Source organism: Macaca mulatta, chromosome 20, assembly GCF_049350105.2.
Source record: "Macaca mulatta isolate MMU2019108-1 chromosome 20, T2T-MMU8v2.0, whole genome shotgun sequence".
In the NCBI taxonomy this organism is placed as follows: domain Eukaryota; kingdom Metazoa; phylum Chordata; class Mammalia; order Primates; family Cercopithecidae; genus Macaca; species Macaca mulatta.
In genome coordinates, this window is record NC_133425.1 from 13805946 (window position 1) to 13829606 (window position 23661).

Sequence of the window (23661 nt, forward strand, 5' to 3'; positions counted from 1 at the left end):
TGTGAATATATTAAAATGACTAAATTTGATACTTCAAAAGAACACATTTTAGGGTATGTGAATTATAGCCCAATAAAAAATGCAAAAAAATTACAGGAAGAGGAGGAAGCTAAAATGATCCATATGGTAATAATGGATTAGAGTTGGAGGTATTAGTGGTAATTCATGTTTAGCTCAATATCACTGTGGTTTCACATAAAAATATTTATAGATATGTATATACACAGGCCAGTACACAGACATTCACTTCCTTGCTCTGTCAGCTGAGAGCCCCTAGAAGCATGTACTAGCAATGAGAGCACCTAGCACTCAGAAAGGAACTATGGCTCCTTGGAAAAACGGCTACTGTAGCACTGAGCAGGAAATACAGATGAGCCTGGAACATCTTGTGTTGCGAGAAAGGAAAGCGGTGATCAGAAACAAAAACCCTGCAACGATGGGGTATGGCAAAGGGACACAGGAATCAAGCGACAGGATTCCCAATGGCCGAAGCTTAACAATATGAGTAGCGAAATAAACTAGTGTTGAATTATAACCCAAAGTATTAAAAAATCCCTGAGGCGGCCAGGCGCATTGACTCATGCCTGCAATCCCAGCACTTTGGGAGGCCAAGCCAAGAGGATCGCTTAAGGCCAGGAGTTCGACCAGCCTGGGCAACATGGTGAGACCCCGTCTCTACAAAACATTACAAAATTAGCAGGTGTGGTGGCTCATGCCTGTGGTCCTAGCTACACAGGAAGCTGAGGTGGGAGGATTGCTTGAGCCTGAAAGTTTGAAGCTACAGTGAGCTATGACTGCACCATTGCATTCCAGTTTGAGCGACAGAGAGACCTTGTGTCTAAAAACAAACAAATAAAAACTTCGCAATACCATAATAATAAATTACTGAATAAATAAATAAATGGTAGGGGGGAAACATCGCCTACACACAGAAGGGTAACAAATAAATGACACAGACACCCCACCCTCTAGGAAGTACAGCATCTTTCCTCGCCCCTTAGGTGTGGGCTGCGCATTGTGACTTCTGTTCAGAGTATAAACAGTAGGTTAAAAAAAAAAAAAAAAGAAAAGAAAAGAATGTATTCACAGTGAAGAAACTAGACAAACACCAAAAGTGGTAAGTCACACGGTTAGTATGTGCTCTTGATACGAATGTGATGAAAATGGCACTTCACCTCTGTGGTCTTCCTCCCCCAAATCCATCGCCCAGTCTAATCCAGAGAAAAACATCAGACACATTCCCAAGAGGACGCATTGTATCAAATACCTGACCAGCATTCCTCAAAACTGTCATCGAAAACAAGGAAAAGTGTAAGAAACTGTCATAGCCAAGAGGAACTGAAGCACATACAATGGCTAAATGCAAATGATCCATGTGTTTTTATTTTTTTAATTATATATATTTTTTGTGTATTTTTTTGAGATAGAGTCTCACTGTGACGCCCAGGCTGGAGTGCAGTGGCACGATCTCGGCTCACTGCAACCTCCGCCTCCTGGGTTCAAGTGAGTCTCCTGGCTCAGCCTCCTGAGTAGCTGGGATTACAGGTACGTGCCACCACGCCCGGCTAATTTTTGTATTTTTAGTAGAGATGGGGTTTCACCATGTTGGCCAGGCTGGTCTCGAACTCTTGACCTCAAGTGATCTGCCTACCTCAGCCTCCTGAAGTGCTGGGATTACAGGTGTGAGCCATCGCGCCTGGCTGTATTTTTAAAAATACACTTTTAATTTTAGAACAATTTATATTTACAGAAAAATCACAAAGATAATACAGAGAATTCTCATATCCCCTTTACCGTTTTCCCCATTCATTAACACACCACATCAGGATAATACATGTGTTACAATTAATGAACCAATATTGACACATTAACATTAATTAAAGCCCATGATTAGATTCCCTTAGTTTTTTCCTAATGTCCTTTTTCTGTTCCAGGATCTAAATGATTTTTACTAGGTCCACGCTGGGGAACAGAAAGGAAACAGGGATTGAGAATGGTGGTAAAGAGGGGCAAGGGAAAGCAAATGAGGAGACAGGAGAGCAAGGGGAGAGAAAGAGAAAGGCAGGAAGGGAATCTGCTGACAGCCTCTGCTTCTGGTGAGTGGGGTTCTGGGCGGCTGTAAAGAGAGCTCTTGGGACTATAGCTACCTATGCTGGCAGGAATTGGAGAGTCACCTGTGGGGAGGTGGGGATCAGCTCAGGTGCATAAAGGATCAGCTCAGGTGCAACAATGAAGGGTATTCCGCCTTCCCGACTTAAGACAGCCACAGGTGGAGAGAAACAGCTACAGTCACGTGCAGCACATGGACGTTTTGGTCAATGATAGATGCCATATATGAAGGTGGTCCCGTAAGATTATAATGCTGTATTTTCACTGTACCTTCTCTATGTCTAGATATACAAATCCCTACCATTGTGCTATGGTTGCCTGCAGTATCCACTACAGTACCATGCTGCATGGTTTGCAGTCTAGGAGCCATAGGCTATAGCACACAGCCTAGGTGTGCAGTAGACTACACCATCTAAGTTTGCACAAGGACATTGTGATGTTTACAACACGACAAAATTGCCTAACGGTACATGACTGTAATTCCATTTACTTCCTATTAGAATTTGAACAGAAAGAACTCATGTGAAGGGGCCATCTAGCAATACTATCGCACATTTTACTGTACGTTCCCTTGGCCCAAAAAGACCATTTTGGTAGATGGTTATCCTTCAGAAATCCCCAGGGAAAAGCCCAAAGCTGTATCTGTGGTGTGCCTGTGGACATTAATATGTGGTTCAACGTGCATCGCAGTACCGTGAGTAACGGTTGTTTATGGAAGATCTGTTAAATGACAGCATGTGCCTTTTTAAAAAAGAGGTAATTTATATGTACTGGCACCAAAAGGTGCCAAATACCATTAATATGTATAGCACACTGCTGCAAAAACATCGTGTGATCCTGCATAAAATAATGTGTACCTTAGGTTTGTGTGCATATAGAGGTATGTGTGCCTATGTGTGCATATGTATACCTAAGAGGGTATGTGTGCATAGGCATTAAACTGCTTATAGTGGTGGTTCCAGGTGAGGGGGGTGGGGTGGGATTAGTGAGAGGTGCATCATTCTCTCTTATTACAATAGTGTAATGCTTATGACGATCACAAATTAATCTGGTGATGGGGGTTGAAATCTCAGCACTTTCGGAGGCCAGGGCGGGCAGATCAGTTGAGGTCAGGAGTTTGAGAACAGCCTGGCCAAGATGGCAAAACCCCACCTTTACTAAAAATACAAAAACTAGCCAGGCGTGGTGGCAGGTGCCTATAATCCTAGCTACTTGGGAGGCTGAGGCAGGAGACTCACTTGAACTCAGGAGGCAGAGGTTGCAGTAAGCCGAGATTGTGCCACTGCACTCCAGCCTGGGTGACAGAGCGAGATCCTGTCTCGAAAGAAAAGAAAAGAGAAAAAAGAAAAGAAAGAACAAGAAAAATTAGGGCAACATGAACAGGGCAGGCTGGCATGACAAGATGCAGCCACTGCCACTCCAGAGCACAAACTGTGCGGTTCTCAGGTTGCAGCTGGGTTGGGCGCCCGATGGGTCCTCGCCATAAATAGAGAACTGAAAGGCTCCCATCATACAGACTCAAGGGGCGGTGGAAATGACTGCTTCCTCTGTAGCTTTCCTGGGGTTTCAATGGGACCGCATGAGATCAGCCCTGCCTGGGGGAACACTGAACGGCTGGACAGTAAGCACTTAGCATTATTATATCTTTGCATGCTAAATTATGTGTATGAGACTTGGCTCTTCATGCCTAACTCAGAGTTGTAAACCGTACTATTCTGGAAAGAATGTCTGGCAATTTTGAAAGAAGTTTGCACTAGTCATAATTAGCTGTAAAAACTCATTTATGTTTAATTTTCACACCATATTGATTGGCATTAACAGAGAGGGGAGCATTTAATGGTGATTGTTCGAGTGCCCAGAGGACCTTTCAGAGCGGTTTCCCCAGACCGTGGACAGCTGCGCTTCTCTGTAATATACATGTCCTCTCCATCTGCTCCTCAGGGCTCACCAATTATTGTTAACGTCCTAAGTCAGAGAAAATGTGACCAAAGGAGGATTCTTAGAGTAGCAAAGATGCTGCAAGAGGACTAGCAATAAAGATGAGGCCAGGTGCAGTGGCTCCCACTTATAATCTCAGTACTTTGGGAGGCCAAGGTAAGAGGATCGCTTGGGGCCAGGAGTTTGAGACCAGCCTCGGCAACAAAATAAGACCCTGTCTCTACAAAAAAATTTATCAAATCAGCCTGGCATGGGGGTGCATGCCTGTAGTTCCAGCTACTCGGGAGGCTGAGAAGGGAGGATTGCTTGAGTTCAAGAGTTGGAGGTTGCAGTGGGCTATGGTTGCACCACTGCACTCCAGCTTGGGCAAGAGAGCAAGACCCTGTCTCAAAATAATAATAATAATAATAATAATAATAACAACAACAATAATGATGATGATGATTATGAGAGAAACTACTAGTGAGCAAAAAAGTTGTGTTCAAAACCTCCTTCTGGTAAAAGAGATTTCTCCCCAATTCCAATGAGGAACTTGGCTTTCTGGGGTCCTGCAAGACAAAAAATCAAGCAATGACCATGTGATGAGTTTACAAAGAGACGGCCAGGCAGGGGACGAAAGTCTGTCTCAGAAGTCGCAAGATGTGACTAACTCTGTCCTCCTGGGTTCTGATGCTGAGTTCAAGGCTCTGGCATGTTCCTGGCTGGCTCAAGGAGTCTGAAACGAGGGATGAGATGTTGAGTTGGAAAATGGGGGAGACACTTCTTGGGTTGGAGCCAGATTCAGAAGAAGCCTGGTGAATTTCCAGACGTGGGGGTTTCTGAGTCTATTTCTCAGATCCAGGGAGGCCCGGAAGTTCTGAACCTGGAATATTTCTCCTAGTTCCCCCTCCAGTAAGGGCAACCACTCCAGGGGGAGTGAAAGGAGGAGGGGCCTGGAAGGGGGTGGCACAGCAGCGGTGCGCTCTGTATCCTTCATCCTGTTTTACTGGATCCTCCCAATGCACCTCTGTCCTAGGGACTCACATCATCTCTATTTTACAGATGAGAAAACTGAGGCCCAGAGACGTTAAGAAACAAACACGAAGCCACACAGTTAGACAACAGGGCATCGAGGATCGGAACTTGGTGTACTCAGACATCAGAGCCCATTCTGCTTTGGGACCTTGGACCCATTACTGACCTCCATGAGTTTGTATTTCCTTATTTGTACAATGAATAATGACAGCCCATCTCATGGGTGGCAGAGGTCTGGGGGGGAGCATGGGTGTTGGTACCAAGCTCATCATCGCCCCACCCAGGAGGATTTCTCCAGGGCAGGGCCAGCTAGCTGCTCACTGCTGGAAGGGGGGCACACAGCACGGCAGTCCAGCTCTGCAACACGCAGCCTCTCTCCGAGTTATAATCCTGTCCCTTTCCTGCCAACGGGCCACAAGGACCTGTAAGAAGTTTCACCTATCTCAGCTTTCTATTAGCTTTTGATAGGGAAGCATTGATTCACAACTCGATGCAGGTAAGGAATGTATTAATAAATCTTGGTTTCCCTGACGGGGGATTGATTTTAGTGGTGTTTTCAAGAGTTGGGCAGAATTTCCACTCAGCCTGTGCATCAGTCATCTGTGGCTGACATGCCTCTATGGTTCCTTAATTGAGTATTACATATAGATTGTTTTGGAATTATGAACTGCTGTAAGGAGATGACAGGCATCTTTTTAAATTACTGCCAGAAGGATTTCCAGCAAAGGCAGCCACTGCATCAACAGAGGACGACTTCTGTGGCATTAGCTTCGTTTTTTTTTTTTTTTTTTCTCCACAGTATCAAGTCATGAAGACACTATAAAAGCTATTTTTAAGTTATCTTGATTCAAGTTCATTTCAAATCAATCAGAGGATTGGGACACAGTCTCTGTATAACGTAATATTCTAATATTGGAAACTTGCTTCAAATCAATCAGGAAATTGAGATGCAACCCAGTATAATTCTGATACTAAACACTGGATTTCTTTCATGCCTTGGTGTTGGGGCTTAGACCTGAAAGTGTAAACACACTCCAATTGGACAGCTTTTACTTCTATCCTGCATGAGACTATATTTGTGAAAATGTGATCCAGCTTTACGCTGTCAGTTATAACAGTGAAAACTGCACGGCAAACCATCACTCACACTGACTTTATTCCGCCTCAGTGATAGGGAAATATGTCACACAAATAAAAAAGAGGGAGAGAAACGGAAAACTAAAAAAGGAAAGGTTTGGTGTAAACGTACAGAAAGTAGGTATAAATAATCCCTCCTGCCGGTAAAGAATTTCCTTAGCCGGCTTTGAGATAAGAGATTCTGGCCAGGGGTGGCCAGGGGGCAAAGGGGAAGAGACAGATGTTTCTTAAGAGGGTTTGGGAGGTGCAGGTTGGGAATACGAAGTCGTGGTGAAGCCCCACCTGACTCATTCAGGAAAAGCTTCTTCACTTTGTGCTGTCAGTTGGGGAATTCTAGATTCCAGCATATTTACTCACTCTCATCAGAATTTCCCTGGTATATATCTTCCCCAGTGACCCAATGCCTGTGGCCCAGGACTGCCAGGGGACACGGTGGAAGGGGATCCGGGTAAGGTGGGAGGTTGTTTCTTCAGTTAGTTTGAGGCCATAAACATTTGTTGAGCTCCCTCCTGGTGCCAGGTATGATGGAGTGTGGTAGGACCAACCATTCCCAGCAATCAAGAACTCGAGGTCTACAGCCAGGCAGTCACAGAAATAGCTACTCATAACAAAACGCAGAAATCGACATCATTCAGCAGCGTTTTATTCACTGGACATCTACGAGCTGCACTTTGCACCCGCATCATCTCACTCAAGCCGAATGAGGACCCTGATGAGGAAGATATCATCCCCTTTTGCAGATGAGGGAATGAGGCAGACAGGTTAAGTGACTTGCCTGGATGCACATAGCTAAGATGTATACTTGGACAAGGCCAATTCAGAAGCACAGGCTCTGTCCACCATCTCAGAGGTGCAAAGTGCCAAAGATCACGGTGCCATAGGCCCTGTAAGAAGGCTTCCTGGAGGGGGTGGCTCTGACCTAAATACATCCTTAATTTCTCCTAGTTCTCTGCTCATGTCTGACCTGAGGCCTGAGGGGGGATCATATTATGATGGTAAAAACAATAAGGATGATAATAATATTTATGGAGTGTTCATTATCTGTCTAGACATTGTTCTATACACTTCACTTGTTTTTAGCTCATTTAATTCCCACAATTTCTCCATGAAGGAGGCATGGTTATTATCTGTGATTTTTTTATCCGATTTAGAGATGTTCAGTAGTTTGCCTAACTCAGCCTGTAAGTGGCACGGTGGGATCTGAACCCAGGAGTCTGTCCCCAGAGTCAGCACTAAAACACCTGCCAAGTGGAGGTAAAGACACATCAGGTGAGGGGAATATCACGAGTGAGTGAAGAGAGTCAAGTGTGTCCAGGAAGCAGCAGGCACCAAACGTAAAGGCTCCTGCAGACTGGCACCTGCTGGGCGTCCGAATTTCCCCTTCAGCATTTTAAATCCTCCTGACATCCAACATCAAGAAACTCCTGCACATTTCCCAGAGGACACGACTGAAGGTCAGCTGGTGGGTGGTACCAGAATTCCAGTTCAGATTCTGGCTTGGCTGGAGGACAGGCGAGGGCGGGGAATGGCGGGCCAGAGGGCTGCATGGGGCTATACACTGGCTGAAATGGAATGACTTACAAAAAGTGCCAAGGTTGGCTGGGCGCAGTGGCTCATGCCTGTAATCCCAGCACTTTGGGAGGCCGAGGCGGGCGGATCACTTGAGGTCAGGAGTTTGAGACCAGCCTGACAAACATGGCAAAATCCCATCTCTACTAAAAATATAGAAATGTGGATGTGGATGTGGTGGTGTGTGCCTGTAATCTCAGCTACTTGGGAGGCTGAGGCACGAGAATCACTTGAACCTGGGAGGCGGAGGCTGCAGTGAGCTGAGCTCGTGCCACTGCACTCCAGTTTGGTGACAGAGCGAGACTCTGTCTCAAAAAGAGAAAAAAGAAAGTGCCACGGTCGTGTATGTGTCTCCCTTCTCATGGTAAGCATCAAAGCATCCCATCACTTCCAGCTTCAGCCTTTCACTGATTCAAACCCTATCATCCCCAAATCCCGTGAACTAGCATGGGATCTTAAAGACATTTTCATGGAACTTCTTTTGAGGATCACTTCTAACTTAATTGACCCACGTCAGCAAACGTTTTCCAGAAAGGTCTGGATAATAAATATTTTAGCCTTTGTGGGCCATGCGGTCTCTGTCACGACTACTCAACTCTGCTTTCCTTTGTAGCGTGAAAGCAGCCATAGAAAGTATATAAGTTTGTGGGTAAGGCTGTGATCCAATAAAACATTATTTACAAAAACAGGAGGAAGGCCACCCTCACTAATAAAGCATACCATTAAAAATAATACATTTGGGGCCGGGCGCGGTGGCTCAAGCCTGTAATCCCAGCACTTTGGGAGGCCGAGACGGGCGGATCATGAGGTCAGGAGATCGAGACCATCCTGGCTAACACGGTGAAACCCCGTCTCTAATAAAAAATACAAAAAAAAACTAGCCGGGCGAGGTGGCGGGTGCCTGTAGTCCCAGCTACTCGGGAGGCTGAGGCAGGAGAATGGCGTGAACCCGGGAGGCGGAGCTTGCAGTGAGCCGAGATCTGGCCATTGCACTCCAGCCTGGGTGACACAGCAAGACTCCGTCTCAAAAAAAAAAAAAAAATAAATAATACATTTGGGTAAGTTCAGCCAAGAGTTCTTGACTCTTCAAAAATCTGAAAGTTTCTGTGCTTCTCAAAAATAAAAATTGAAAAACAGTAACAACAAAGGAAACAGTAACTTGTAGTTTCATTTATAAAACCACGAATGCCATTTCAAACAAGGGAGGCAAGTGAATTGTGTTAGTGAACACAAAAAAGGTCAACTATTCTATAAGTAAGAGCATCTGTCCTGATGGTCAGAAAGAGACTTCTATATCTACTTTAAAAGTGTCTACATCCTTCCATCTAAAAAAGTAACTCAGACCTAATTCAACTGTTTTGGCCATTATAGGTACCCTGCATTTCCACAGAAATTTTACAAGCAGCATGCTGATTTCTACAAATAATAAAAATGCTATAATTTTGATTGGGATTTTGTTGAATCTATCGATCAACCCAGGGGAAAATGCCATATTAACATTGGCCCTGTAATCCATGAATATGGTCTATCTTTCCATTTACTTAGGTCTTTTAAAATTATTTTCAGCAATGTTTTGTAGAGGCAGAGGTCTTGGACATCCTTTGTTATTCCTAGGTATTTCATGTTTTATGATGCTATTGTAAACTGAATTATTTTTTGCAATTTCACTTAACAATTGCTTGCTGATACTATATAAAAAATGCAATTATTTTTGTCTATTAACCTTGTATCCTGAGACCCTGTTAAATTCATTTATTCATTCTAGTAATTATTTGGTAGACTCCTGGGATTTTCTAAGTTAAAAAAAAAAAATCACATCATCTGCAAATAGGTCATTTTACTTCTTATCTTTATGTCTCTTATTTCTTTCTCTTGCTTTTTGCAATAGTTAGGATCTCCAATATAACGTTAAAAAGTAATGGTGAAAATAGTCACTCTTTTTCTTGTTGGCTATAAATTTAGTTTTCATATTCCTACTTTTTAGACTTTTGATATGGCTGCCAAATTATTCTTCAGAAAAACATAATCAACTTAAATACCCAACAAGGATTTGAGACTTTGATCAATGAGAACTCATTCTCTGGTGATCTCACACAAGCCTTGAAAAGATTAAAAGCAAAAATCCTCAGGAGGACCTAAAATAAGTATCTGTTTATCCAGAACTTCCAAGTAACTGCTATCCTCTCCGTTCTTTTTTCATGCTGGATAATCCCTTTCATCTTTCTCAGAACAAAGCACGTTCACAGGACTTACTATGGTTGGACGTGTATGTTAAGAGTAGGCAGGCATTCCTTTTACTATTCCTTTTCTTGCATCTTTTCTGTAAGCTTGAAAATATTTCCAAATAAAATGTGAAAACAAAAACAAAAACAATGCATACTTGCTAAAATTAAACCCAAATGTTGTAAAAATACAGAATATCAAACAAAAGAAAGTGGGAGGAGGGAAATTTCTTGAAATCTGTGTTCCTATTTTAGGATTTTAGTGTGTATTTTCCAGATAATTTAAATGTGTATACTACTATACATATGTTAGATAAAGATCTAAAGAAACATATATACATACATAAAATCTCACAAAAATGGAATAGGCTACATACAGATTTGCAACTTGCTTTTATATATTCGACAATGGATCTTTTACTTATTCCATTCAGGATATGCTGCCCTATTTCAGAGCTACTCACTAATGTCCTGAAAACTGTATTTCTGGTGTTGGGGGTCAGAAATGGTACCCCAAAACATGGCACTTTGATGTGCTGAACTAAAGCAGCAGCTCAAGGTCTCTCTGACCTTCACTCCTCAACAGCAGTGACAGACTCTCTCTCTGGAATTTCCTTATCTGACTAAGGAGATTTCTTTCTAAAAGAAATGCAATTATCTTAAGAATCCCTCCCTAGGAATCTCATCAAATAACCGAGAAAGATTAGCCAATGGAGAAGAGAAGAGACTAAAAGTCATCACCATGCCCAGACAGGCTTTTCTTCCATTCTTCTGAGGGTAGCTCCAAGAGATTACGTGGGAGACTTTATCTACATAATAAGACAACCTTTGTTCACAATGCAGTTCTGTCTCTTACCTCCCCATAACTTGCCGGTCCCATTCAGTTTCCTAAAAGAATCATTTACAAGATAATGTCTGCTTCCTAGGCCCATTCAATTCCCCTAAAAATCATTTATGACTGCTCAAAATTGCCTACATTTCTCCCATCTCCCTCTCCCCTATGAAGAGGGTATATAAGCTTCAACCATTTGCCCCTTGAGTCTCATATTTTGAATGGCTCTCAAGTTCAGCACATTCATACATCTGTACGCATGTTTTTCCTGATCACCTGTTCACTGTCAGTTCATTTCCACAGTGAACCTTCAGAAGGTGGAACAAAAGCTTTCCCTCTGCCCCTACACTGCTATGTAAAATCTAGGTTGTCGGATGATCATTCTATATCTTAATAATACAAATACTGTAAACTGGGAGCTCAGGAGAGTTCAGAGCCTTTCAGCCCTCTAAGGTCTACTCACATGCATGGGGACACACATAGTTACTACAGCTTCTCAGACAGCATCCGGGACTCAGTGGGCAGAAACAGATCCAGGGAAGAAGGAGTCTTATCTGCAGAGCCCCTCTGACCTGGGTCTTGGGGGAGAAGCCCATCTACTCCTGCTTGCTGTATTATCAGCATGAGAAGAGAGACACTCTCGGGCTACGGAGTGCCCAAGTCAAGCAGCTCTGCCCTTGTGAGACCTGGGGTGGGTTGTGGGGGCAATATCTCCTTCTGGAGCTGAGCCTCTCAAAGATTTCACTGTGATGGGTCCAGGTGCTCCTGGGCTGAACCCTGCTGGAAACCTGGGTTCAAGCCTCATCTCCTCTTATGGGTGTGACATTAACACCTATACACTTGGTCATTTCAGGCATTTGCTCACATGTCTGGTCTATGTGATATGAAGCATCTGGCTTGTCTTAAGATTCTTAGCCTCCTCTTGAGATTCTCTTCCTCTTTCTCTCTTTTTAATGTTTTGCTTGGGTAGGAAGCAATGGCCCAGTTGTTAAAATGACCTTTACCTAAAGCAGGCTCATACTCTAAAACCTGAAGAGATTTCTTTAAGGATTCCTCCCCCACCCCCGTTTCCTCCCCTAAAGAAGAGCCATGCGTTATGATTTCAATGTGTCCCCCAAAGTTTAAGTGTTATAAACTTAATCCCCAGTGTAACAGCATTGAGAGGTGGACCTTTAAGAGATGATTAGGTCACGAGGGCTCTGTCCTCATGAATGTATTAATGCTGTCATCACAGAACTGGCTTCCTAATTTTAAAAAGAGGATGAATTTGGCCAGGCCCCCTTCCTCCTCACTCTTGTCAGGGATGCCCCAACAAGAAGGCCCTCACCAGACGCAGCCCCTTGACCTTGGACTTCCCCACCTCCAGAACTGAAAGAAATCAATCTCTGTTCTTTATAAATTACCCAGGCTCAGGTATTCTGTTATAGCAGCACAAAATGAACTAAGACACCATGTAAATTATACTTTTCTTACCTCACCTGATTAATGATCCACAAAAGTTATATTCTTCCCTTTTCAAAGTTCCTCTTAATTAAAACTCAGAATGTGGGAGATGGGGATGGCACAGAAGTGGCCTGGAAAACACCTAGGGCTGTGCATTTTCAGCTTCATCAGGACGGAAGGATTCCTGCTGCAAAAGGTTTGAGAGCGGATGGAAGAGGTTCAGCGGTCACAGGCATCACACCAACACCTGGAGGCAGCTGAGGGGAGCCCACATCCCTGTGCATAACGTGACGTCTCCCACTTCCACCCACCACATCTGCATCCCACTTAGAATTAAAAAGGGCACGTGGATGTGCTCTCATGCTGCAGGGCAAAGAGCAGTATTGGGAAATAACTACTCTCCAGGGCCTGGAGGCGTCTGGCTGCCCTCTTGAGTCCACAGCCTTGCGAGTGTGATTACAGCAGAGCATCACCTCCCTACCCTGTACTCAAGGATTAGTTATGCTCCTCCACCCCGAGACTCACTGCCGTTTACTACTTTTTAGAGACAGCGTCTTGCTCTGTCGCCTATGTTGGAGTGCAGTGGCGTGATCTTGGCTCACTGCAACTTGTGTCTCCTGGGTTCAAGCAATTCTCCCTGCCTCAGCCTCCTGAGGAGCTGAGATTACACGTTCCCACCACCACGCCCAGCTGATTTTTGTATCTTTAGTAGAGGTGGGATTTTGCGATGTTGGCCAGGCTGGTCTCAAACTCCTGAACTCAGGTGATCTGCCCACTTTGGCCTCCCAAAAGTGCTGGGATGACAGGCATGAGCCACTGCACCCAGCCCCTTTGTTACTTTTCTACAAGGGGGGTTATGCTCAACTTTTTATTTTTTCCCCTACCTGATGACTTACAGATTCAAAACCTGTAGAATATGCAAGACGAGGGCTGCATTTTGTTAATACTAATATTTGGTTGTCAGAAAAGCAGTGGCAGCCTGGGGTGGGAGCTAGAGGTTGGGAGCCTCAGGCTTGAACCTCAGTTCTACTGTTGCTGAGCTGTGTAGGTGTGGCATGTGCAGCAACATATGTGAACCTGAGTTTCCTCATTTGGAAGGCAAGACTAGTATCCACCACTCCCAGGGCCACTGGGAAGATAAGTGAGAATCAGAGACACGCCCTGGGTGGCACAGCAGGAAGCTGCGTGTCTTGTACTCGGGCAGCACTCAATAATTATACTTTCCTCTCATCCTTCTCTAAGTATCGGATCAGAAGATCTTTTTCTTTTCATTTGCACAAATTACATCTTTCTCACTGTTCATAATTTCCTCTTTATTTTTAAAAGAAGATGGCAGCTTGCGTGTGAAATGGAGCGTGGGGCACACATTAAGGTTTCAATCCAGAATGGACAATTTTCTAGATTTCCATACCCTACCTTAAACACAGCTGTCAGGACAAGAGGCTCATTAAAAAGATTGTTTTGACTGACAGAATGTTCATGTATCAAATTGGAAATCCATCCAAAAATACTCGAGGGAGGTAGACAGAGGTGGCGGCCAGCCACGAAAGGAAAATGTTTTGCAGAATTTGTTCAAGATGAAATTTGCTAGGGAGAAAGTGCTCTGCCTCTGACTTGAGCCAGGGAAAGCCAAGAAGGGGGTACTGCAGCCATCAGAACATGAGAACCTTGGGTAAGTCAGATTCCGTTTGAATAACTGCGGCAAGAAAAATTCTGATCAGGCAATGATCCCTTAAAGAACACACATTAACTAAATTTGTGCGCTTTTCCTTACCCCTGGGCTTCGAGGCACTTCCTCCTCCAGTTAACAGCTTATTCTTCCTGCATACATCCCTGGCTTCCACAAGCCCTTTCAATGGTGGCCTTCCCTGGGCTCTGTCCATTCTCTCGTCCCTTTCCCTCTCACTGATGACCACCGCTTCTGCTATAACCTCAACCACCTCCACCTGCCAAAAATTCAGAATCATTTCCCAGCCAACAATGGGTTCCTAGGCTTCGTGGACCTCTCTTCTGGACATCCTTGCAAGCCCTGCCAACTCAACCCACTTACTTCTTTTGCCCCAATGCCCACCCCGACTCGTGTGGGTTTAACTGGAGCACCATGAAGTCATCCAACCCAGGCACGCGGGAGTCACCCTGAGACTCCCTTCCTCCGCCTGGTCCATGCGTCCTGTTGACCTGTCTGCCTGAACATGCTTACCCCCATCTCCGCTCCATCCTCAGTGTGATCTTCCTGGTTGCCTGATCTCCTGTATGATATTCAGCTGTCAGTGGCAATGGTGGCTTTAAAAAGTAAAGGCTGTATTTGTGCTTAACTATGATTTATCTACCCCATAAAAAGAGGAGGTAAGCAGTCCAGGGAGGGCGCAGCCTCTCCAGGATTTCATTAAGGATCCAGCCTCCTTCCATCTTTCTGTTTTGCCTTCCTCAGTTTGTAGCTTCTATTCTCAAGATCACAAGATGGCTGCAGGGCTTCTAGGCACTGGGTCCAAGTTCCAAGGTGGAAGAAGAGGTAAGGGCCAACAAAAAGCTTTTTTGGAAGCCCCACTTGCTAAACCCCTGAACTAGGTCATGCAGCCACACACAGCTGCATGGGGGTCTGGAGAAGGAGTGTTTCAGCCTGCCATGCTAGTGCCCTGAAGAAAACCTGCTCTGTAAGGAAGGAAAGCAGAGAAAATGCATCCGGGTAAAACTGAGCAGAGCCATCTTTCTGAAATGCAAAACCCAGGCACAGTGGCTCATGCCTGTAATCCCAGCACTTTGGGAGGCTGAGGTTGGAGGATCACCTAAGCCCAGGAGTTCGGGACCAGCCTGGGCAACAAAATGAGACCCCATCTCTACAATTGCTTTTTTGAAAGCAAAACCCACTTGTGCCACTTCATCAAGTAAAATTTGAGGGTTCCCATGACCTTAAGGTCCTGATCAAACACAATGTCTCTGCTTGAGCCTACTCCAGTCACTGAGCAACTCCAGCGCCAGTGCCGGCACCGGATGAGCTATTTTGTGGCTCCAGTCTCGCCCATGTTGTGCCCTCTTTCTGCCCAGGTCTGCCTGATGAACTCTTACTCATTCTTCAAGACCCTGTTCATTCCTTTCCTCCAATGGAAAAACATCCCTGGTGAAGCTGGACAGGGCTCCTTCTTCATCCTCCTTGCACATTCTTTTACTTTTGCCCTGATTTCTGGCTCGCACCTTGGTTTCCCCCACTGGTCTATGAGCTCCTTAAGAGCAGAAGCCACGTGTGTTTAACTGAATACTCATCCCCAGGATGAACAGCAGAGAGCGGCCGCTCTGTGACTGCTGGATAAACGAATGAATGGAGAGATGGATGGATGGATGGATGGACAGTGAATGAATAAATGAAACTTACGGCAAGTCAGAAGCTATACTTTAGGAGGTATCCTGGAGGAGAAACCCAAATCGCCCCTTTGTCAATATTATCACAGGGAAGGGAGAGTTCCCATATTTTCTGATTTTACAAAAGAACTGCCATGTTCCTTATAAAAGGAGACCTTATTCACAAGAGGGTGGAAATCGGAGACAGCGGAACAAGCACCGACTCTGGATCCTGTCTGTTACTTAAATGCCAAAAGACAAGCGACTGCACCTCACTGTATACTGTTTCCTCAGTTTTAAAAAGGGGACAATAATGGTTCCCTTAGCTGGGCACGATGGCTCACGCCTGCAATCCCAGCACTTTGGGAGGCTGAGGTGGGCAGATACCTGAGGTCAGGAGTTTGAGACCAGCCTGGCCAACATGGTGAAACCCCATCTCTACTAAAAATACAAAAATTAGCCAGGTGTGGTGGTGGGCACCTGTAATCCCAGCTACTCGGGAGGCTGAGGCAGGAGAATCGCTTGAACCCAGGAGGCGGAGGTTGCAGTGAGCCGAGATCGTGCCACTGCACTCAAGCCTGTGTGACAGAGCTAGATTCCTTCTCAAAATAAATAAATAAATAAATAAAAATAAAGAAAATAATAATAATAATAGTAATAATAATAGCCTCAGGAGGCTATTGTGAGTTTCAGGCATAATGCGTTTAAACCCCTGGCACAATCACCATTGTACACCAGGGACCGATGCTTCTTGGGACTGTGTTTGAAATAAAGTGTAGACAAAGGCATTTTTCTTTCTTGCCTTTGGAGACAGTGCTGGTTGCCTCTCAATATCCACACCCTCCCTTTTCCTCCTGATTTTCTTCTGGGCAATGTCCTGCTCAGGGAGACCACCAACTTCATTCCCCAAACCAGGATGGACGCAGCTATGACAATTCTCCTCCCACGGCCACTCGGGGTCTAGGCAGGAGCCCAGGTCTGGATACGGAGATGTGGGAGGAAGTCACCGGGGCATCTGAGAAAGGTTATGTTTCTTGTAAAAAGTCCCCCTTTCTTCCTCTGGGGTTGTCAAGTGTTAATGTGACGCGCAGAAGTGTATCAGCCAGCTGCGAGGTCCAGCCTAAGGAATGGGTCATGACAGGGAGAAGCACAGCAGGTGTGCAGAGAGATCCTGCTCATGCATTCAGCCAGGCCAAACGCCTGAGCCACCTGTGGCCCTCTGTCCAAAGAACTTCCTTATTTTCTGAGTTGGGTGATGGGAGTTTCCTGTTCTGCACAGCCCAAAGGAACTGATGCTACTGATACTATCCTATACTTGTTAGAACAGTCACTCTCCTTTTGGGGTGGCCAGTAATCCATTTGTTTTGAAGATTGCTTGTTTATTAATTATATATGTTTATTTTTGAGATGGGGTCTTACTATCTTGCCCAGGCTGGTCATGAACTCCTGGGCTCAAGTGATCTTCCTCCCTCAGCTTCCCCAGGAGCTGGGACTAGAGGCATGAGCCACCATGTCCAAGAATCCATTTGTGAACAAACACTATGTAAGTTGGCCTTTGGAAACTCCTACAAAATAACAGAGTTCCCCTGTTGTCCGAGAGGCCGCAGAGGGTTTCCATGTCAGGGTGGGATTCAGTGAGACTCCATTAGAATACAGTTTTGTCAATAAGCTTCTTGCATCGTTTCTACGCCTGTGAAATTGGTTTCCCAACCCTCTTGCCTTCAGTAGGACCAAGGCACGCATAGGTCCAAAGGTAGTGAGTGCTGTGGCACATTCCTCATCAGAGAGGGGAGGACGCTGGGACGGCAAAGGTGGCTTAGTAACCCTGTTGCCACGTCTGTATGACAACTTGGAGGCAATTTGGAAGTGAGAACCAGACGACAGACATGAGAGGCAGAGTGTCAGTTACTAAAACACCCAAAATGTTGGCAACTGAAAACAAAGACAATCTCTTCCTCCCTTTGATTTAGATTGTGGCCTTTTACATGTGGCTGAAGATTTAAGTGCAGAAAATGTACAGTGGCATAATTTTTTTTGAAAAGAACTGAGGGCTCTGTAACTATGATCTTTAAATATAAGCATCAGTGGTGACTGATTTAGCACCTACACCACGGGTTGGCAAACCAAAGCCCATTGCCCGCTTTCTGATGGGGCCTGTGAGCTAAGAACGCTTCTTACATTTCTATCATAAATGGCTGCATTTAGGACTATGTAAGTACCTGTATCATACCCTTAATTTTGCCTCTTGTCCCACAAAACCTAAACTATTTAATCAGGCCCTTTACAGAAACCGTTTGCCAACTCTCGACCTATACTCACACTCCACTACAGGGATCCTTTTTATAATATTATTCTTTTCTCATGTTTTGAGAAATTTAAAAGATACAGTAAGTACAAAAGAATAAAGTAACATTCATAATGCCACCACTCAGAGATAATAAATATTAACATCTTGCAAGATCTGCCTTTACATTTTTTTTTTAAAAGAAATGAAATATTACAATGATATCCCAAGTCCCCTTTAACTGCTCCCCACTGCACCAGAAGGTCTTAGCTTTACCTTTAAGCAATGTGCACCTTCTTGGGATAGGGCCTGGCCAGGGATTTGGCCACAGTGTCAGTGACCTCAACAAGATTAAGAATGGCTATTCCTAGGCCAGGCACACCTGTAATCCCAGCATTTTAGGAGGCTGAGGTGGGCAGATCACTTGAGGTCAGGAATCTGAGACCAGCCTGGCCAACATGGTGAAACCCCATCTCTACTAAAAATACAGAAATTAGCTAGGCGTGGTGGTGGGCGCCTGTAATCCCAGCTATTTGGGAGGCTGAGGTTGCAGTGAGCAAGAAAATGGTTATTCCACAACCCTGACTGGAATACAGGAAAGAGAGGCACCAAGTCACAATGGTCCTGTGTATTGATGGATTAATCACATAAAAAAGCTTTCTTTGGGCTTTGCATAGAGTAGGCAATCCCCAAATTTATACTTAATTAATTGAACAGATGCCCCCAAAGCAGACACTTAACGGAGTAATTTTATGAAGACAGTAATAACGTAAAGGTTGTTATAAATTAAAGGAACAACAAGAGAATGAAGGAAGAAGGAGGGAAGGAAGAAGCAAGGAGGAATAGAAAGTCACTAACATGAAAGTCACAAGGGCAGCAGGTGCCACACAACTCACACTATTTTTTTTTTTTTTTTTTTGAGACAGGGTCTTACTCTGTCTCCCAGGCTAGAGTGCAATAGTGCGATCACAGTTCACTGCAGCCTTGACCACCCCAGGCTCAGGTGATTCTCCTGTCTCAGCCTTCAGGGTAGCTGGGACTACAGGTGCGCACCACCATACTCATACGATCTTAAGAGGAACCACACTCGTATCCAATAGGTAGCAAGCAAAGTACTTGCACATCTTCACATGTGATTTATGGGGAGATAAATTTAAGTAATAAGAAACAACTCTAAAGTGTCCTGGAATCCTACTCCAGGACTTTTTTTTTTTTTTTTTTTTTTGAGGTGGAGTCTTGCTCTGTCACCCAGACTGGGGTGCAGTGGCACAATCTTGGCTCAGTGGAACCTCCACCTCCTCCTAGGTTCAAGTGACTATTATCCTGCCTCAGCTGCTTCCCGAGGAGCTGGGATTACAGGCACCTGCCACCACTCCCAGCCAACTTTTGTATTTTTAGTAGACACGGGGTTTCGCCATGTTGGTCAGGCTGGTCTCCAACTCTGGACCTCAGGGGATCCGCCACCTTGGCCTCTCAAAGTGCTAGGATTACAGGTGTGATTTATCATGCCCGGCCCCCACTCCATGTCTTAAGTGTAATTCTCTGGTTTCTTTCCTGACTTTTCTCCAAGGCTCTGAGCTTCTTGAGGGCAGGGCCGACGCTTACTCCACCTCATGTGTTCCCCTTGTCTCCAAGGAACACGTGGAAACATGCAGAGAACATCTGCCATCAATGTTAAAAGATGTAAAGATGAATGTAACACTAAGCAAAATACCTGACCCCAATGTCAAAAGCTCCAGTCAGAATGCTACATCTCTTCAGCAAAACACGACACACAGTCACATGTGGCCTTACTAAGATTGATTGCAGGCATTCGTTCCACAAATATGAAAATGCACAAGTATCTTTATGTTAAGATTTGGATCTGTTTATGCATGAAGAAGTTCAAGATGGTATGATGTATGACAGAGAACAAGTGGAACAGCCTCAGTGTCCCACAATGACAAGAGTTTAATGAACGTGGAATGTCTACAGAGTACAATGAGCTGTGGTCTGGGTTTTTAATGACATGAGATAATGCTTTGTATGACATAATCTTATGCTTCCTAAATGCCTGTATATGATCAGCTATATGAAAAGAGGGCTTTTTTTTTTTTTTAAAGAGACAGGGTCTCACTGTGTCCTCAAGGCTGGAGTTCAGTGGTGCGATCTTGGCTCACTGCAACCTCGAACTTCTGGGTTCAAGAGATCCTCCCACCTCAGCCTCCCGAGTAACTAGGACTAGAGGTGCACAGCACCACGCCTGGCTAATTAAAAAAGTATATTGTGAGCCGGGTACGGGGGCTCACGTCTGTAATCCCAGCACTTTGGGAGGCTGAGGCGGGCGGATCACGAGGTCAGGAGATTGAGACCATCCTGGCTAACACGGTGAAACCCCATCTCTACTAAAAATACAAAAAAATTAGCTGGGTGTGGTGGCGGGTGCCTGTAGTCCCAGCTACTCGGGAGGCTGAGGCAGGAGAATGGCATGAACCCAGGGGGCGGAGCTTGCAGTGAGCGCAGATCACGCCACCGCACTCCAGCCTGGGTGACAGAGTGAGACTGCATCTCAAAAAAAAAAAAAAAAAAAAAAAAGTATATTCTGTAGAGATGGGGTCTTGTTATATCACCCAGGCTGGTCTCAAACTCCTGGCCTCAACTGATCCTCCCACCTTGGCCTCCCAAATCACTGGGATTACAGGTGAGAGCCACCACACCCAGCCAGTATTTCTTATTAACAAGAAGCTGTTCATAAATGGACTGCTTATAAACCAAGCCACCACCCCCAATCCCCCAAGCTGTGCAACCAGAGTGCACCTGTATGTGAGACCACAAATCACACTAAAGATGCAGGATTTCACAAAGCTGAAGAAAATGACACTGGGGAAATCATCAGCAAATAAGGCTCTCATGGAGTAAACATACCTGTCCACATTAGCTCCTGAGAAGCCAATCATCAGATTACTGATGGATTCAGAAACAGACCCTTAGGAAGACTGATGAAATCTGAAAATAACTCTCAGTGATGCTGCTGCCAATGTCAAATGTAAAGTACAGGATGCTGTCAAAGAATTTTTTCAGACCATTTACTCCAAGGAAACCAAGTCGACACTTGATTTCTTCTCCGTTCATTGTGAGTTGGTGCGTACCGGCAGTAACAACCATTTTATCGAATACAAGTTGAAATTAACTGATTGCCATAATTTATCTCTTTTCTCAAGACAATGTCTCAAACCAACCTTTATTTTTATTTTATCGCCGTTTTCTGTAGCTATGGTCCGCATTTTAAGTGAGCTTTTTTTTGGCAGCCATGATCTTTAGATAATGAGCCCTCCTGGGCTTGAACCCGTGAGGGGCTGGCCAGAGTCTGCGGGGATGGGCACAGATCCCTCCCTGTTTCATGAAAGACACCATCAAGAAGGCCAGGTGTGGTGGCTCACGCATATAACCACAGCACTTTGGGAGGCCACGGCAGGCAGAGTGCTTGAGCTCAGGTGTTCCAGACCAACCTGGGCAACATGGTGAAACCCAGCCTTTATTGAAAATACAAAAATTAGCTGGGCATGGTGGGGAGCAACCGTACTCCTGGCTACTCAGGAGGCTGAGGCAGGAGAATCACTTGAGCCCGGGAGGCGGAGGTTGCAGTGAGCTGAGGTCATGCCACTGCACTCCAGCCTGGGCAATAGCACGAGACTCCATCTCAAGAAAGGGAAAAAAAAAAAAAAAGGTCAGGCGTGGTGGCTCATGCCTGTAATCCCAGCACTTTGGGAGGCTGAGGAAGGTAGATTGCTTGAGTTCAGGAGTTTGAGACCAGCTCGGGCAACATAGTGAGACCCAGTTTCTACAAAAAAAAAAAAAAAAAAAAGAAAGACAGAAAGACACCATCAAGAGCATCTTTGTCTGCAGAAGGCACAATTCACATACTCAAGATGAATGGATAAACGGAAAGGCTTACTATGAAAGAAAAATTCCTGCTTGTGGAGGCCAAAAGGGAATTCCACACCCTTGTATTCCATGCTGAGTGGGCTCCAGGGACCCTCGCTTGGCAGATCCCTTTTGGACATCCCCATGCTGAGCCTCTGTGGTCGTTGCACCAGCTCCTTTCCTGAGGCAGCCCGTGGAGAGGAGCAGGTAAAGAATGGGCAGGAGGGTGAGCAGGTGGGACTCTGCCCCACACAGGCATCCCAGCTCCTCTCTACTTGCCATCAACACCCATGCCCATGGTGTATTCTGCTTATCAACATGCTCTGGGGCACCCAAAAGCAATGTTGTTGAGAACACAGGACCCAGGGTCACTGCCCAGGCCCCAAGCATTAGTGTCACCCACCACTTCGCAGCTGGGTGATGCTGGGGAAGCCGATTTGTCTCCCTGCGCAGCAGTTTCCTTGTCTACAAAATCAGAGCAAGAGTCCCTGTGGTGTACTATTTATTAAGTAGTCATTATTACTATTTTACAAGTATAATGTCCTCTGTGTGCGTGTGTTTCCTTCCTTCCTTCCTCCCTTCCTTCTTCCCTCCCTCCCTTCCTTCGAGACGTAGTCTCACTCTGTCACCCAGGCTAGTGGCGTGATCTCAGCTCACTGCAACCTCCGCCTCCTGGGTGCAAGCGACATTCTCCTGCCTCAGCCTCTCGAGTAGCTAGGATTAAAGGCACACACCACCATGCCTGGATAATTTTTATATTTTTAGTAGCTATGGGGTTTCACCATGCTGGCCAGGCTGGTCTTGAACTCCTGACCTGTGATCTGCCTGCCTCGGCCTCCCAAAGTGCTAGGATTACAGGTGTGAGCCACTGTGCCTGGCTGTATCCACTGCTTTTTAAATGACCAATGGAGTCACACCGACCCTCTGGTAGCACTTCATAGAGCCATCCTGGGGACAGGGGACCCCAGTGTGGTGAACAGGGGAGTGACAGAAGAAACACTGCCAGGAAGACTTCGGTTCCCACTCTGGTAACACTCGGCAGTGGGTCGGGGGTACCAATTCAAGGAAAATCAGAAATTGTATCCCTTACACATCCTTTTCATGTCCAGTCATTTAAAATATTTTTCAATAATAATGATGATAATGATAAGAATACAAGCTCACCATCACCGAACACCTACCAGGAGCCAGACACTGTCTCAAGATACTGGATTATTTCATCTGATCCCCACAAAACCCTTAGCTATCACTGCACTTGCTTCGTAGCTTTGTGACCCGAATGAATGACTCCGCCTCTAGGACCTGAATTTGTTTGTCGGCGAAACGGAAAAAATGCCAGTACCTTGTGGGGTTGTGGTGTAGGTTTGCCACACCATGGGAGCCGCCGCTGACAATAATGTGAATAAAAATAAAAGTGAACATTGACCATGGCTCTCAAGAAGCCTGTTCATCTGCATTTTTCGGAAGAGAAATTGCTCTATTAGGTGTCTTCAGTGGCATAATGGAGGAGTGAGATCAGAGAATATCACAGTCCCCAGGGAGACAGAGCACACAGCATAGGGCCCCCCACCCTTGGCAGGGCGGCCCCAGAGGAGGCTCAGTGGCTGCAGGAACATCACTCCTGCCTGATATGGCCCCTTCCATCTGGACAATGTTACTGCAGGGAACAGCGCCCTCACCTGGACTCCAACTGCACACAGCATAGTGCTTACAGAGCGGAGATGTGTGAGAAAAAAGATTTCCTTTCCTCTTACCACGCCTGTGAAATTTAAAATAGACTCAGGAGTTAGAGGGCCTCTGCTCCTTACAACTGGCGTGCTCAGTTTCCACACCTGTGCCGAAGACCTGGCGAAAGCACCTTTAAGGTCCTGACA

At 45.3% G+C, this 23661-nt stretch overlaps 1 protein-coding gene across 6 annotated transcripts in view; it reads right to left on the reverse strand.

Moving 5' to 3' along the window:
- CPPED1 (calcineurin like phosphoesterase domain containing 1) overlaps positions 1-23661 on the reverse strand; it is a 137079-nt gene that overhangs the window by 5951 nt on the left and 107467 nt on the right. The window contains exon 5 of one of the 6 annotated variants that reach the window (XM_077987328.1): positions 12300-12451. The exons of the other annotated variants lie outside the window; for them this stretch is intronic. The gene's annotated coding sequence lies outside the window, so the exon portion shown is untranslated. Of the gene's footprint in view, positions 1-12299; positions 12452-23661 lie in introns of those variants that run through there. 6 annotated transcript variants of the gene reach the window in all.